This window comes from Panthera onca, chromosome C2, assembly GCF_046562875.1.
Source record: "Panthera onca isolate mPanOnc1 chromosome C2, mPanOnc1 haplotype 2, whole genome shotgun sequence".
Classification (NCBI taxonomy): Eukaryota; Metazoa; Chordata; class Mammalia; order Carnivora; family Felidae; genus Panthera; species Panthera onca.
The window spans coordinates 39,646,368-39,663,127 of NC_138347.1; the positions used below are offsets into that span (position 1 = coordinate 39,646,368).

Consider the following 16,760-nt stretch of genomic DNA (forward strand, 5'->3'; position numbering starts at 1 on the left):
TTTCACAAAACAATGAGTGCCATTACAAAACAGTCAGTGATGGCAGACATTAAGACAATCTACAAAAAATACTACATAAAGGGAGAACAAACAGAAAAAGTCAAAGAAGCACCTCACAGAACCACAAGTCACTATCTAAATTCTACAGCACTTGCATACTGGGGAAAAAGCAACACTGGCTGAAAAAAGGTTAGTTCCATCTTAATTTTTTTTTTCTCATGTGACTAGTATTATGTTTAGATAGAGAGTCAATAGTTTTCCTTTCAAAAAAAAAAAAAAAGAGGAGAAAGAGAAGACGGGAAAAAAAGGGGGGAAGAAAGAAAAGGACTTTGGAGTATACCAATTCACTCTAAATTTGCTTTACTTGTTTTCAAATGAGCTTGTGGTCGGAATAATTTGCAACCTGACACAGTCTCTGTTTGGTGACTCTTATAATCTAAACCACCTTAACTGACAATCTGCTGACTGCATAAATATTTTTTTCATTATTGAAACGTCTCATCTTCTGTATGACTCAGTATTTCCACACTTGAAGACTCCATCAATCTATAGAATGTCAGCACGGCAAGTCATGAATAGTGTTGGAATCATCAAGCGGTTTCAGTGTCTTTTTTTTGTCTTAAACAAAGGCAATCCCTAGTTTGCTTTGCAAAGACACATGAGTCCTTCAAAATCATGTTTGTCTTTTTCTGTGGACAAGTATTGCATTACTTAACATAGCTCTGCATTTTCCAACCAGAATAACAGAGGATATTTTCTCATATTAAAACTTCATCTCTTCAATTCTTTTGTTTCCAAGTCTTTGTATTACTCTAATGCAAACCTTAAAAAAGTCAATTCATCTGTGACCTAAAATGTATTAAATATCTGATGTGGTCCCTATGGTTTAGCCTCTTCTTGGTTATGGTACATTAAATCAGACCTTTGTTTTAACTACCAGGTATTTTGAAAATATCCATAACATTCAACAATAAGCATAAGTAAAACACAAGAAAGTGAACAACCACAAACAAAAGACCCTACTACTAATAAGTTGCAACAGACAGAGAAGTGGTGCTATGATTTTTCTTCTTAGACAATTGATGAAGATAGATCAGGATATTTAAGAGTCAGCTAGTACATTTAGTTTTCTCAACAAGAGTTAAAGGGGACAAAATCATTAACGTATTATCCTTATGTGGTCTCCAGAACCCTTATGTGATCTACATACATTTGGGGTTTCCCCAACTTCTTACCAGAACACGAAATCTACTCTGCTGTAATTTTGCTTCTATTCAGGCTTGTTTTGCCTCTCACTTTCCTAACTCGAATCTATGGGATATTGGTTCATAACACATCCTGAAATCTCCCCACTGGCTGCCTGAAATCACCCATGTTTTTCTTCTTGATACCAGTAACTCAGTTTTAATTTTATTCTTTATTCTGTGACATTTTTAGTAGGGGGGAAAAGAAACATAATAAAAATGTCAGTGAACATCTTCTTCGGGCTGAATATGACAGGCACTGTGTGAAGTACTTTACATGAAATATCTCATTTAATGCTCTCAACTATGCTACAATATTTATTTAATGAATGAGAAAATTGAGATTAGGAGAAATTATGAAACTATTAAATGGTAGAGCTAGGATTTAAAACAAGGTGGTCTGATGTCAAGAGTCTAAGGTCTTTCTTAGTCACAATGTATATGTCTCTCCCCATATGGATTATATTTGTCATAGACTATGCCACTAGCCTATACCACAACTCTGCAAGTCAAAATCCTTTCTTTAAAGCAATATGAGGAAAAAATAATAAAGTTTTATATTTCTTTTTGCACTGTTTAAAAATACTCTGATTTAATAGAATCAATAGCAGTTAACAATACAGCTCTGTTAGTAATCTTTTTAAACTATAAATCTTCAATGTTTTTCCTAAGATGCAGTAACTGATTACACAGTTTACTATACACTTCAGATGAAGACTACTTCAATTGTGTAACAGGATATCCCACATTAACTGATATGGTTTTTTTGATATATAACCTCCTCCCCCTCCCCCCCCCCCCATAACTAAAAGAAACCTTCCCCAGTGTGAACACTGAAAACACAGGGTGGTCATTCGGTGGTTTTCAGAAATGGGACCAGAGAACAAATACAATAGATTGTTGGTTTCAGAGTTTGAGAATCTGGGATTCAGTTAGGAAAAAAAGCCTGAATGGAAATGCAAGCCCACAGATCCAACTCCTCAATTCAGTTCCAACACCACTAACACCTGACCACCAAAAGAAAAGGAAAAAGGAAAAAAAAATCCAGACTTAAGACAGCAAAGGAAATATGAACACAGAAAAGAAGTGTAGAATAATTAGAAGCAGGAGAGAAGTCTTGGTCAAGGAAGAAAGATTGTAATAGAATCTCCCTTTAAAATCTGAAGTATTTGATTATATAACAAGGCATCATAACTCATTTTCTCACTTTCTAGCTGAGGTTTTTGGGAGGCAACAGCTTCAGAGGCTCACGTCTTACAACAGACTCCAGGAATAAGAAAGTATAGATAGCAACAAGGTGTGTCTAAGGGCAAAAGCCTGGAGACTCCCCCCTCTCTAGTTTCCCTCAACTCCTGGGTGTCTTGTGAAAAGATCCTAAAGTTTCCATGTGACCCCAGTATATCCGATAGCTATGATATGGGTACCCCGCAGCAGAAGACATGGCCCAAGCAACCCCAACTGAGAATTTTGGAAGAATCACAATGACTAGGAGATGAACTGGACTTAAATAGGTCATTACTTAGTTGGGCGGGGGGGGGGGGGGGGGGGACTGTACAGAGAATGCCCTGAGAAACAGAGTAGGGGGAGGGAGTATGTTTGGAAACACAGGCCAGGATAGGAAGGAAATGACAAAACCAAGCAGCAATCAGCAACCTCTTAATTGACAGTTTTTGTGAAACAACTGACTCTAGGAATACAGAGGCAAACTCAGGGAGAGGGTGAGGAAAGAATCTGAGAGGAGGTGTCAACTCTAAATTGGACATTGCAATAAACTGAGAGCAGCAGAGATATCATTAGACTAAGAATACTCAGAATTAATTAGGTTAGGTTTTCTGCTATTGGGTAGAAATGAATAATCGATTAAGTTACTGAAAAGCTACACTCCAGCACACCTGAGTTTTAGGGAATGTTTGATTATCAGAGTCATATCCACTATGAAAGCATGTCTTACTTCTAAGAAAGCACAATCACTTGCCAACACCATTTACTATAGCTCTTAAGTAAGTTGAACATGCTTCCAATTAATTTTATTGCTATAGATAAGATGTAATGTGGTAACCATATACTGGGGAACATGATCCTGATAAAAAGAGAAGATGAAAAATAGGAATGTAAAACCTGGAAGTGTGAGTAGAATGTTTTATGACCTGAAAGTCAAGAAATGCTTAGATGCATAAAAATAAACTTTTCATTTCACAGGTACTAAGAGTCTAGATACTCTTTTGGATCAGAATTCTTGCCATTAGACTAAAAGAAGCTGGTAGCTTATTCCTACATTAAAAAAAAAAAATGAATCCCCTGCTTTATCCCTGCTTTAATAAAGATAAGTCATATTTATTATAAATACAAATATAAATATATCTTGTGTTGGATACTGTACCAAAATATCCAACCTTTACCAACAACTTGACATGTAACACTGACACAGTGACAAATGATCACAAACCGATGCGAGAGACAGTCCTACTATCTTCTCCTACTTTATAACATTATCACTGGTAATGATCATACAACTGCATTTGTTTGTCTGAGCCCCAGGGCAATCATTTTAAATGCTAGTTAAGAATTTCTAAGTAAGATCTACGTGGAGATAGCACCTCAACACTAAGTACGGGAAACACAAAGTAGAGGAAACACAAAGTGGGGGGAAAAATAAGAGTTGGAGCCATCCAACTCAGGAACTGTAATTTCATTTCAGGTAAATATTTAGATCATGTTTAACCACATAAAAACCTCCCTTCTTTCTTTTCAAAAACCTCCTCTTTTCAAATTTCAAAACATCACAGATTTCTTGTTTAATGCTAAGTTGCAGAATATTTAGAAAGTCTAAGTTCTACATAATATCCCTTGTAACCAAAAAAATTCACCAAGTACACTTTGGATGTATATACATACTCACATCACTATTTATACTGTGCTAAAACATGCTTATTTCACTAGCAATATTATCTTGGAAAACCATTCCATGTCAGTATATGTAGATTAACCCCTCTGGAGGGATTTATAATATTCATTCTACCCTGTAATATAAATTACCCAATTCTCTATAGATGTACAACATTTGGATACACAGACATGTGTACAAATATACTTGTTACATGATCATTTGGTAGATAAGATAAATTCCTAAAAATATGTGTAGATAATTTGTTGAACCTAAGCATATATATATACACTTACATATTTCACTGTGGGTGCTAAATATTTCAGCAAGTTTGTACCAATATTCACATTATTTTTTACTACTAATTATCATTATTACAGATTAAAAGTATCTATTTAATTTGCATTTCTTTTCATATTAGTGAAGGTAAACATTATGCAAATATAGCATTCTTTTCTCTGTGTTTTGTCTTTAGCCAACTTTCTATGCATTTAAGAAAGCAGTGTATTTATTTCTAAATGCTTTTTGTATTGTATGTATATAAGAATTATTTTTCTCATATTTTACAAATATTTTTGCCAGTTTGATGAGCACTAAATATCTTCATAGTTAGTACTTCAATGTTGGACAATAATTCTTCTTAAAGTCATCACAAGCAAAATGTATTCTTGAACCAGACCAAAGATTAAATTCATTATGACACGTGAATTACAATTATCTTCTTATTACTACAACCCTTGCACACGAAAACAATGGTAAAAGATACTTAACTATGGTAGTGAAATAATTTATTAGCAGAGGGATGTTTTTCTGTGCTTAAAGATGTTTTTTCAAGACACATTTAGAACTGACTTAAAAATTTCCATGTAGTAGTACTGTCAGAAACAATGAGGTGAAAACTGTCTAAACTTGCCAAAATATCTTTAAGTTCAGATTCAAAAGAGGAGTAGAAACATAAAACCCACGGAACCTCGCAGACCATAATTTACTGCGTTTTTGTAAGAAACACAGCACCTGCACACCGGAGGCAATCATTGCAGGTTGACAAGCACTTCAGTGCCCAGGTGTTTTCCACCACCCTGTTTTCCCAGACCCAGACTGCAAGCCCCGCTAGCCTGGCTGCCCTCTCAGAACCTCCCTCCCTCCAAAAACCACCAACTCTTTTGTGCACAGAATCTCCAGCCTTTGCGTTTAGTGATATCCACTTCCTCAGACTTGTGTAGGTTAAAATGTCCAGCTGGAAGGAAACTTGGCAAGTACTGAAACCATCAGGATATGGTCTTTCGTGTCTGAACCAGTCATTTTAAAATTGACCTTGTGGACAGATATAAAATATAAATTACAGAATTAGGTAGTTTTCCATCACAGTGGCAATTTACTATGTGCCAAATTTGAATATGAATTTGGTAACCTCTTAGGTGAGAGAAACCAGGTGAGAGAAACTTAGGCGAGAAACCAACTAGGAGATGCAATATGTAATAGACACAGCTCACCAATTCCAAAAGCAGATATTAAAACACACACACACACACACACACACACACACACACACACACACACACACTTTGAAGACAAGAGACAAAGAATAAAGGAAAAGCAGAGTGGGGAATAGTGAAATGGAATACCCTTTGTAATTTCTTCTACAGATTTTCTCCCAGAACTAGAGAGGAGCAAGACCAAAAAATGCTTGGATCACTTATTGTAACTGAAACCACAAGTTATAATACTCTAGAGATTCTAACTATCCAGACATCTGTTGGATAACAAATGCAGCCAAACATGCATCTTTAAAGAGGTTTCTAGGTTATGCAGTGACAGCTTTATGATCCAGAAAATAGATAATCCAACCAGAGGAAGAGCTAATCTGGATCCATTGCTTACCCATAAAAACATAATTAGGGACACAACACCAACACAGAAAACCCTGTACCTAGGATTAGGAGTTATTTAAAGACTGCAAAAATTAAAAAATTACTTGAGAACTACAGAAATACCAATGTATTTTTATGCCCATTTGATTTACATAATCAATCTCTCCATTAAAGCAAAACATATTGGAAAATATTTGGTAAGAATAAGATATGTTGCATATCAATCAATTCTACATTGACATCAATAATTTTTCATCTCACTTATATGTGATATAAACACAAGCTTGTTCTGACATTTTCCAGAAAAGACTGTCCAATCCAAGCAAACATAAATAGGCCTTCAAAGATTATGAAGATAATAAACACTGCCTGATATTGCTCATGCAAAGCAAACATGAAAATAAGCATTGTAACACATGCTTTATACTTGACAAAAATTATGAAGGTAAATAACGTAATATATCAGGCTATTTCTAAACAGCACATTTTGCCTCTTAAGTGCAGTCTCTCCTAAGACTTTCCTTGGTCATATTTTTGCCAAGGAATTCACAACATGTTGGCTACAGACAAATGTTTGTGAAACCTTATACTGTTGATAAATAGAACAATAAGAAAAGAGTTAGACAGCCTGGAAGGGAATAAAAAGAATCTGTAAATTCCATAGGCCATATAGAATTTTTGTATACAGTCTTTGCAGCCTATTTGAAAACTGATGTGAAACTCTGAGAACAAGTTCTGGAACAGATTTCTTCATTCGAGCTGTTTCTTTTATATGTACCCCTATATGTGATATGAGAAACAGTAAAGCATTAGTGAAAAGATAGCTCACAATACAAATACACTGACCCTGAAACAGGACTTTTAATGCTTTGAGTGATTCTCCATCTTCTCCATTCAGAGTCACACTAGATTATCCTGGGAGTTTTTTCAACCTCTATAGCTCCCCTGTCAGATGAGCACCTAAGTTTCCCTTGGAAGATATGGTGTAGATTGAAAAAGTATCCAACTCCTAATCATAGCTAGTTGATGAAGGCTCCTTTAAGACAACAGTCAAAAAATGATGTCATTGCCTAATTTTGCTTTCAGTTTTTAGGAAAATATTTCAGAAAGCAAGAGATGCTACCCAATTTATACAGCAATACATAGAAACTTGCTGACAAAATTAATACTGGAATGGAAAATGAATCAATTTTTAGCACACAGCTTTTAAAGATTAGCATGTATTAATGGAGTTTTGGTGAGTCTAATTATACTTGGTCTGTCTCATTCTACACATAAAATTTCCTTTTCATCTATATGAGTGATGAGGATAAATATCTCAACAGTACTTAAACCCAAAGGGATAGGATCTATTTTTTGGTGTCCTCTCATCCTACATGGCAGAGTGTTTTAAACAGAAAAAAGAAAAAAAAAAAAAAACTATGTTTAAAACTGTCTTGGAGATGCACATCCTGATACTCTTTCAAATTCTTTCTTCTTGATTCTTTTTTTAAATTTATTTTTATTTTTTACATTTATTTATTTTTGAGAGACAGAGAGACAGAGCACAAGTTGGGGGAGGGCCAGAGAGAGAAGGAGACACAGATTCTGAAGCAGGCTCCAGGCTCTGAGCCATTAGCACAGAGCCTGATGTGGGGCTCGAACTCACAAACTGTGAGATCAGGACCTGAGCTGAAGTCGGACACTTAACCGACTGAGCCACCTAGGTGCCCCTCTTCTTGATTCTTTATCACATCTCTCCAATTATCTGCCCAACCAATACAAAAGCACCCAGTTTTCATCATATGGCAAATAGCAGTGAACAACAGTATTAGGAAATTTAGCTCCAGCAAATACCACAGCTATTCTTCAAGAACAGAAACAAATTAAGGCAGATAAAGTCAGGAAGTGACAGAGGCATTCAAGGCTTGCATCTCAATTATTCATGATGTCTCACATCTCCAGTGTGATTTCCTTTTTCTGTTTTACATGCATGTATGTATTTAATAAGAATAATGAGAGCTTTAGTTCTCCCTCAAGTGTACCAACTAGAAAACACAACCATGTGCAATAGTTCATTGGAATCTCCCAGGGACAGCACAGTAGGAAGTATTATCTCCATTTTCAATCTAAGGGAGAGGAGGTACATACAGATTATGAAACTTGTTCAACATAATACAGCTAAGTGGTGACATGTGTCTTGGAATTTCTTTTTTGGTCCTCTGCTTTTCTCATATACATCTCTACATCTCTGTGAAGATTAAAGTTCTCATTCTTTGTACTGACCATTATTGTTATGATCCCCTAAGTGATTAGGGGTGCAAGTAAATTATTAATAAGATCAATATCTCTCATCTACCCTTGACTCTTTCTCTTTCACTCACACACACACACACACGTACCATTATTTGTATTATTATGTAAATGATCCTGAAACATTTGGAATCTTCTCAGAAGGCTCCTGCACTTGTTCTATAAAGTAGGAGGAAGATCCATGAGACAAAATCCCCATGCTTCGGGCATTGTGACATTATGGAACCATTCTATGGATGAAGGCCCAGAAGACAGCATGGGCAAGATCTACATGGCTCTGGGAGAGCAGGGGAAATTCATTAAGGCTCTACAGAATCCAGCCATGCATACTTGAAACTGACAGCAGTGTTCTGGAATGCATTTCTCCCTCTGATTCACCATCCAGTTACTTTTCATGCAGATCTCACTCTCTGGCTAGGATCTCCTGGCATTTTGCATGCATCTCAAAGATGGTTTCCATTACCCTTCTGGTCACGAAATTGTCATTCTGGACATGTGCCCTATACAACTAACACCATTCAAGAGTGTGTAAATATTTTAACATACCTTTGATGTTTTTTTTTTTTTCTCTCAGTGGAAAATAGCATTATGACTTATGCCAAAGAAAAAAGTTTGCAGAAAGCGTTAAGCAGTTGGTTGTTAAGTACTAGAGTCTTTATTATTACCAAATCATAATAAACTTTTAAAAGTCCAGAGAAAAGTATTAGTTCAAAAAACATCCCCACAGATTTTTTTTAATCTGCAACTATTGCTTTGTGACATCTTAACTATCCTAATTGAGATAATGCCTTCAAGATAAGTATCCAGAAATCTATAAATCTTTATTGAATAGCACAATTGCCAATGACAAACCACATAATCCTATGGGCTGGCTTCTATATAATATTCCATTTAATATGTCTACCTGCTGAAATCATATGATTAGAAGTAAGGTTCTGTGCCTATTCTATTTTAAAACACCATTAAAGTTGGGGTGCCTGGGTGGCTCAGTTGTTGAGTGTCTGACTTCAGCTCAGGTCATGATCTCGCGGTCTGCGAGTTCGAGCCCTGCGTTGGTCTCTGTGCTGACAGCTCAGAGTCTGGAGCCTGCTTTGGATTCTGTGTCTCCCTCTCTCTCTGCCCCTCCCCCACTCATGCTCTGTCTCTCTCCCTCTCTCTCTGTCAAAAATAAATAAAACATTAAAAAAATATTTAAAAAATAAAACACCATTAAAGCAAATTTCCTAATTTCTTCATCGCTTAAAAAATTACTAATAATATCAGGAAAGGCTGTAATGAATCATTAACCCCATAGCTTTCAGAATTTAGCATATATATGCTCCATGAGAAGACATGAAGAGGAAAAGAAGGAAATTGTTTTTAGTTGAGCACCACCATATATGTTACTTTGATGCCCCCTATTCTCTAGAATAAAAATTACTTTAGTGATTTAATATTTTATATAAATCATACTATCCTGTCAATTATTACTGAAGCTTCCTGTTGATTTCTGCCCAAGCTTACCACATTTCTGTCTTACTGTAAAGCCTGGAATTGGAGCACTATGATATCAAGTAAATATCCAAATGCACAGAGTTGGTAACTACTGGTTTCCTATAGTCTTTTTTTTAATTGTCTATTTTTAGATAAATAATTTCCAAAAGGGCAATGGATATAAAGCTCCATGATGTTAACCCTTTGATATCCCCAGTGAAATTCAAAATTTGGCAACATTTTACAAGGGGATGTTAAAATAGTTTAGCATGGTTATTTTGAGGACTTTCATGCAATCACAATCTTATTTGCCCAGGCTTCTCAGCACCAGACCACTTACAAGAAAGCACAGGTCTTGAGATGGGATCTAGAGAGGTGGCAAACTTACAGGATGAACGGCAAAGCAAGTGGTAACTTGATGTCCATCTCTCTTTCATGGAGATAAACTGCCTCTCCATTTGCTGTTCTAGTTCTCTAGCTACTTTTCATCTTGCCTTTTATTTCCTGTATTTGATAAAACAAAGATATGTAGGCTTCTACTAACGGATTTCAATGTAAAGCATCCACACAGTATTGAACAAGACTGACCATCATTGTCTTAACAACCAGTCATTTGACTAGTCTATTTCAAAGGGATCACTGTATAACAATCTTGAGCAGTAATAACTTAAATTGCTTTAAGATATAATTTTTGCCATTTGTGAATGAGGTCCTTTCACAAAATATTCAGATTAGAAGATTCAAATTAAACCTAATTTTTAAAAAAACTGTAGTACACAGAACTTATACAATGAAAAAAATAAAAGAATATGCTGATTCTTTTATAATATTATCAGACACCAAGTGTCCATGGAAAGAAAAAAAATAGATAAAAAGGACATTTGTATATTCCTAACTTTCCCATTGGTACCCATTGCTCCCTATCTGTTATCAAAATTTAAGTTCTCAAAGAATTTTTTCCAGAGTCCTTGACAGAGTCACTTTCCTTACAGGTTTATCAAAGCCATTATTATTAAAGTATTTTCAGAAATAATTCAGTTTCTCTAACATCTGAGAGAATACTAGAAATATAGCTTCTTGTGCTTATGGAAAATATCACAGCCTGTAACCAGAAACTTGTTTTTAGAATTAGTAGCCTTTGTAGTTTGTTTTTCTGTCTTGCAAGAGCCAATGTCCCATCCTATAATACATAATCTTGATTTCACTTGATATCTGAAGATATGCTCATTAGAGATAAACCAGACACTGTTAAGTATCTGGCTATAATCATAGTTTGGGGCAGAATCGTATCATGATCTCCTCATCACATCTATTACTTGCACAAATGTATGGCTAATGCTTTACATGACACATTTTTTAAGAAGCCAGAAGACACATCAACACATATTAATTCCCTTTTAGAGCCAGATTTCCCAAATCTGTGTTACAGCACAGAATTGTTGTTTTATTTTGTTAGGCTACTTAAATGTATTTTAGCAAAACGCTGTTTATGTATATTTTATATTGAGTTATTATGGCATTCCTCAAAGTAAAAAAATAAATTTGTAACAAAATTGTAGCTAAAATAACATGAGGGATCCTAAGAAAAATAAATCTGTGGATCTGCAGATGAAAACAATCTCAAGCCATGAGCAGCTTGTGTTTATAGAGAAGAAGTCATACCACAAACATGACACTTGCTCCTTTTGGTAAATTTAAATCTAGTGGATGAAGTGGAACGTATAAATAGAGTCAACTTTGTATTTCAGTAAAAAGGCCTCATGAGCAAAACTTTACTTGAAAAATTAATTCAAATTGGCTGGAATGTCTTACATTGTATATTTTACATTAAGTCAATTATTGGCAATAACAGGAAATGCGAATGACACCACTTCAGTGCAATGAATTGTATGGCGCTGGCTACTGGAAGGTGAATACTAGAACAGAATTTACTTAATATCATCATAAAACAATCTGAGCATGGTTATATATCCATCTGAGCATAGAGATACATCCTTTTATTTATATGTACATACCAAATAACATGTTGTATCACAATAAGATAAAACCAAGAAATACAGAAGTATGTAAAATAAAAAGTGAAGTTCTCTCAACCCCATAATTTCACCCCTCGGTACATACCTAAGAGAACTGAGACTATCCGTTCACACAAAAACTGGTATGTGAGTGTTCGTAGCAGCATGAGTCATATTATTCAAAAAGTAGAAACAAACCAACGAGCGAAGAATAAACCAAATGTGCTATATCTATACAATGGAATAACATCTACTCCTAAAAAGGAAATGAACTTCTGATTTGTGCTACACAAATGAATCTAGAAAACACAGGTTAAGTGAAAGAAGGCAGACACAAAAGGCCACATACCACATGATTCCATTTATATGAAATGTCCAAACTAGAAAAATCCATGGAGGCAGAAAGTAGATTAGTGGTTGCCCGGGCATAAGGGGAAGAAAGAATATATGTTGGGGATATATTTTATATCCCTGAGATATACATATTTTTTGTTGAGGTGATGGAAATGTTCTGGATTTAGATAGTGGGGATGGCTTCACAACATCATGAACATACTAAAACCATTAAATTGTACTTTCAAATGGTAAAGTGTATGATATGTGAAATACAGCTCAATAATATGTTTTTTTTTTTAAGATTTTACTTTTTAAGTAGTCTCTACACCCAAATGGGGCTCAAACTCAACCCTGAGACCAAGAGTCACATGCTCCACTGGCTGAGCCAGCCAGGCACCCCGTCAATAATTTTTTTTAAAGCTACAAAATGTGAGTCTCTGATCACCTTCTCTTGTATAGCTAAAATGTATATAGTACCTATTATCAGAGCACATTTGTAAACGTTTTAGTTCATTAATTCATTTAATCCTCAAAACAGCCCAATGAAGCAACTTTTAAAGGTAAGTTGAGGCACCAAGGAGGTTCAGTACTTTGTATAAAGTCCTGTAGCTAATTAAGTGATGGAGCTCTGCTTATAAAACCAGGCAGTCTGGCTTCAAAGCTCAGGCCACACACTAATTACCAGGACCAATGACCATTAAAAGTTGTGATATATACTTCCAGATGATTTTTATTTAGGGAATGGAGGTACACATATGCATATGTGTGGGTGCAGACGGATAAAAACTATACACGTGGAACTATACTAGAGGTCAGCAAACTATAGCCCATGGGCCAAATCAGTCTCACTGTGTGTTACCTATGTAGCCCATGAGCTAAGAATGGAAAATGGGATTTATACGTTTACATTTTGGAGAAAGAAGGGAATTAAAAAAAAAGAAGAGTAGCATTTCATTATACATGAAAAGCATTTCATGACACATAAAATTCAAATTTCAGTGCCCATCAATGAAGTTTTATTGGGACACAGCCATCTTCCTTTATCTAAGTAAGTCTGTGGCTGCTTCTACACTATCAAGACAGAGTTGAGTAGTAACAGACATAGTATGACCCTGCAAAGCATTGAATATTTGTATCAGGCCTTCTATAGAAAAGTTTTACAGACTCTTGGATTATACCATACATGATACTCTAGTATTTGTCTCTAAACATTATGTCATTTTCAACATTCCAGATTTCCTTAATTTCTTTAAATGGCTGCAAAATAAAAATGCACCTGAAATTATCAAACCTTTCCCCTGATGAAAATGTCATATCCTTCACCAAATTGCTCTCTCTCAAAATAGTGGTATTAATTTATTTCCCGCCTAACAGAATGTGAAAATGACCTCCATTTTGGTGGCCTGGGTACCAGCATTTCAAGAAGTTTCATACCTGTCTCACCTGAATACAAGTTCTTCCCCCAACTTCTTAGTAGCCACCCAGCACTGATGCTGAGTTCTGAGCTAAGCCACTCCTTTGGGCTACCTGGTCCAATCAACTTTAGAGGGACCCACTTTGCATTCTTTTCAATTGTCTTATCTTCTTAGCTTGGACTATCACATGGAAACATATGTTCTTTTTAAGTGTTAGAAAAGTGGAAAGGTAGCTACCTCCTGTACTTGTCCCCCTGCACTGGATACTGTTGTGGGCCATCAGATCCCTCCCCATTCCATGTTGAGACTGGGGAATTGCCTTCAGTAGAACAAAGCCACCTTGCCTAAAGTCATGTCCCCTTTTCAGAGACAAACACATCCAATAACTGGTCAATGTAGTTGTATAAAAGCCCATTCACTTCAACTTAAGGTAGTGCAATTAAAAAGTATCACCCCAACTCCAGAGCTCCTTACACAACCCACTAAGTCTCGTTGAATTTAATCACAGTGAGATTTCTCTTGCCCAACTCGCTCATTGCACAGAGATGCATTCCTGAGAACACTACCACACAAATTGTCTCCAATCAAATCTGCATCTTAGAGTCTGTTTCTCGGGGAAACTGACCTAAAACACTCCTCTATAACTCTTCCCAAAGGAAGACAGATGTGATATTTGATATGACTCCTGAGTTTAGGCGAATACAGTGAGTACACACAGCTCAGCCCCTCCCACCATCTCATTTTCTGGGCCAACATCCATGCAGACAGGTGTGTGCCCTTTCTGCCACTGTCCTTTGCAGGGCAATCACCCAGCTTCATGCCACAGACTATGCTTTTCAAAGCAAATCCGAGCAGCTACCAGTCTCTTTTCAGAGTAATGAGGCTTAAAACTATGTGACAATGAAGAGGTAGGTCTAAGGGAATCTTCTCTGAAGTCTACTTTTCCTAGGATTCTACCTCCCAGAATCGAAACTTTGGTGAGGATACTAGAAGTCCAATTGTGGAAATAAACCTAATTGAGGATCTCCAATTTGTCAATAATTATATCAATGATGTGATCTTTATCGGCTTTATTCCTTTGCCTTTGTTTTCAAAACTATGGGACAGATATGAACCATGAACATTATCCTAAACCACACTGAAAAGAATAGCACTATGTACTTCCAATAGGTAAATCTTCATTTCTCATTAGTAACTATTAACAGTCTGACTTAACAGTCTTACTTAATAATCTAATTTACCTATATTTACAGAGATGCTACTGCAGCAACTCCTTAGATTTGGGGAAGGTTTTAGTTTAAATCTAGGTTGAACATTTTAGACTTAAAAAGCAGTTTTCAAATAGGAAAACTAAGCCTCGTTTCCTTGTTATTAATGAATCTGGGAACTACCAACTAAGATTTAGTTTAAGAATTAAAAGCAACAACACAAATAAAGTGCCTCTGACAAGACCTTATAAAGTAGGTATTCAATAAATGTTAATTCACAACCCAGTAAGTACTAAGAACTATTATATATTATACCCAAATGGGTCTGCTGTAGGTTTTTCAGAAAAAAATAAAAATACTCTCTCCTTCACTTCCAAAAGATAGCATGACTTTTCATCCTAAGGAGACTGTTTCAAGTCAAAATTCTGAACAATGAGTAGGTGAATAAAGCTCATACCAAAAATAAGCAAAAGTAGGTAACAGGTGACAGAGAATTAGAAACAGAGCAACAGGCAATCACGTCCATTTTCCCCTTTATGTTATGGAATGCACAGAGAGGATGGTATATAGCCTGAATGTTTGTGACCCTCCCAAAGTTCATATGTTACATCCTAACCCCCAAGTGATGGTATGAGGAGGCAGATATTTTTAGGGAAGTGATTATGTCATGAAGGCAGAGCCTTCTTTAATGGGATTAGTGTCCTTATAAATGAGATCTCAGAGAATTCCCTTGTCTCTTCTACCATGTGAGGACACACTGAGAAGATAGTGTCTATGAACCAGGATACAGGCCGTCACCAGACACTGAATGAGTTGACACCTTGATCTCAGACTTATCAGCCTTCAGAACTATGAGAAGTAAATGTTTGCTGTTTGAGCCACCCAGTATATGGTATTCTGTTACAGCAGCCCAGACTTACTAAGATTCTATGCCTTTGAAGAGCACTGTTAGCTTTGGCCACACAGTATCCCAGAAATGAGATAGAGAAGAGCCTCCACAGACTGGCTGACCGTGATGGCAGTTACCAGACTGGGACTCTAATCAGACCTGGCCCCATGCATCAAGTCACTTAAGAGCTGCCTTCATTCTGTTAGTATGTGGCAAAGAAAGAAAGTATGTGGTGATTAGCCCCACCATATTCTCTTCTCCTAGAGAGAGAGAATCAAGTCTCCTGATACTTTTTTAGAAAAGCCACTTGAGGGGTGCCTGGGTGGCTCAGGTGGTTGACTGTCTGACTCTTGGTTTCAGTTCAGGTCATGATCCCAGGGTTGTGGGATCAGACTGAGCTCTGCATAGGGCTCCATGCTCAGCACAGGGCCTACTTAAGATTCTCTCTCTCTCTCTCTCTCTCTCTCTCTCTCTCTCTCCGTCTCCCTCTCTCCCTGTCTTTCTCAGGGTGCCTGGGTGGGTCAGTAGGTTAAGCATCCCACTTTGGCTCAGGTTATGATCTCACCACTGGTGATTTTGAGCCCTGCATCAGACTCTGTACTGACAGCCCAGCACGGAGCCTGGAGCCTGCTTCCGATTCTGTGTCTCCCTCTCTCTCTGTCCTTCCCCCACTCATGCTCATCTGTCTCTTCAAAAGTAAATAAACATTAAAAAAATTAAACAAAAAAAGATTCTTTCTCACTCCCTCTGCCCCCTTCCCCACTTGCACACACTCTCTCTTTCTCTAAAATAAAAAAAGAAAAGAAAAGCAGCTTGAACCCAGGGACTTAATAAGAAGCTGAACTGGGTGTGTTTAAGCAATGACCAACACTCAAAAGCTCACCAGAGAGAACCACTTAACCAAGATAAGAATGTTCACTTATGTCAGGGTGAATGCAACTTGATGGTAAGCATTTATTACTCTGGGGACTTCTCTGCTGGGAATCAGCATTCAGGTGAAAGATCTTGCACACTAAGAATAGAAGAGAAACTAGAAAAACTAAGAAAAGAGTGAGTTCCTTTAAATGTCTGGACAGTCTAGGACAAGCACCTGGCACTGGAGGTGGAGGTGGGTGACTTTGGGATGTAAACTC

At 36.6% G+C, this 16,760-nt stretch overlaps 1 protein-coding gene across 7 annotated transcripts in view; it reads right to left on the reverse strand.

Annotated features, from left to right (window-relative positions):
* Window positions 1–16,760, reverse strand: part of VGLL3 (vestigial like family member 3) — a 153,856-nt gene that overhangs the window by 15,000 nt on the left and 122,096 nt on the right. For 2 of the 7 annotated variants that reach the window (XR_013557862.2, XR_013557861.2), the window contains exon 4: window positions 10,153–10,268. The exons of the other annotated variants lie outside the window; for them this stretch is intronic. The gene's annotated coding sequence lies outside the window, so the exon portion shown is untranslated. The remainder of the gene's footprint in view (window positions 1–10,152; window positions 10,269–16,760) is intronic. 7 annotated transcript variants of the gene reach the window in all.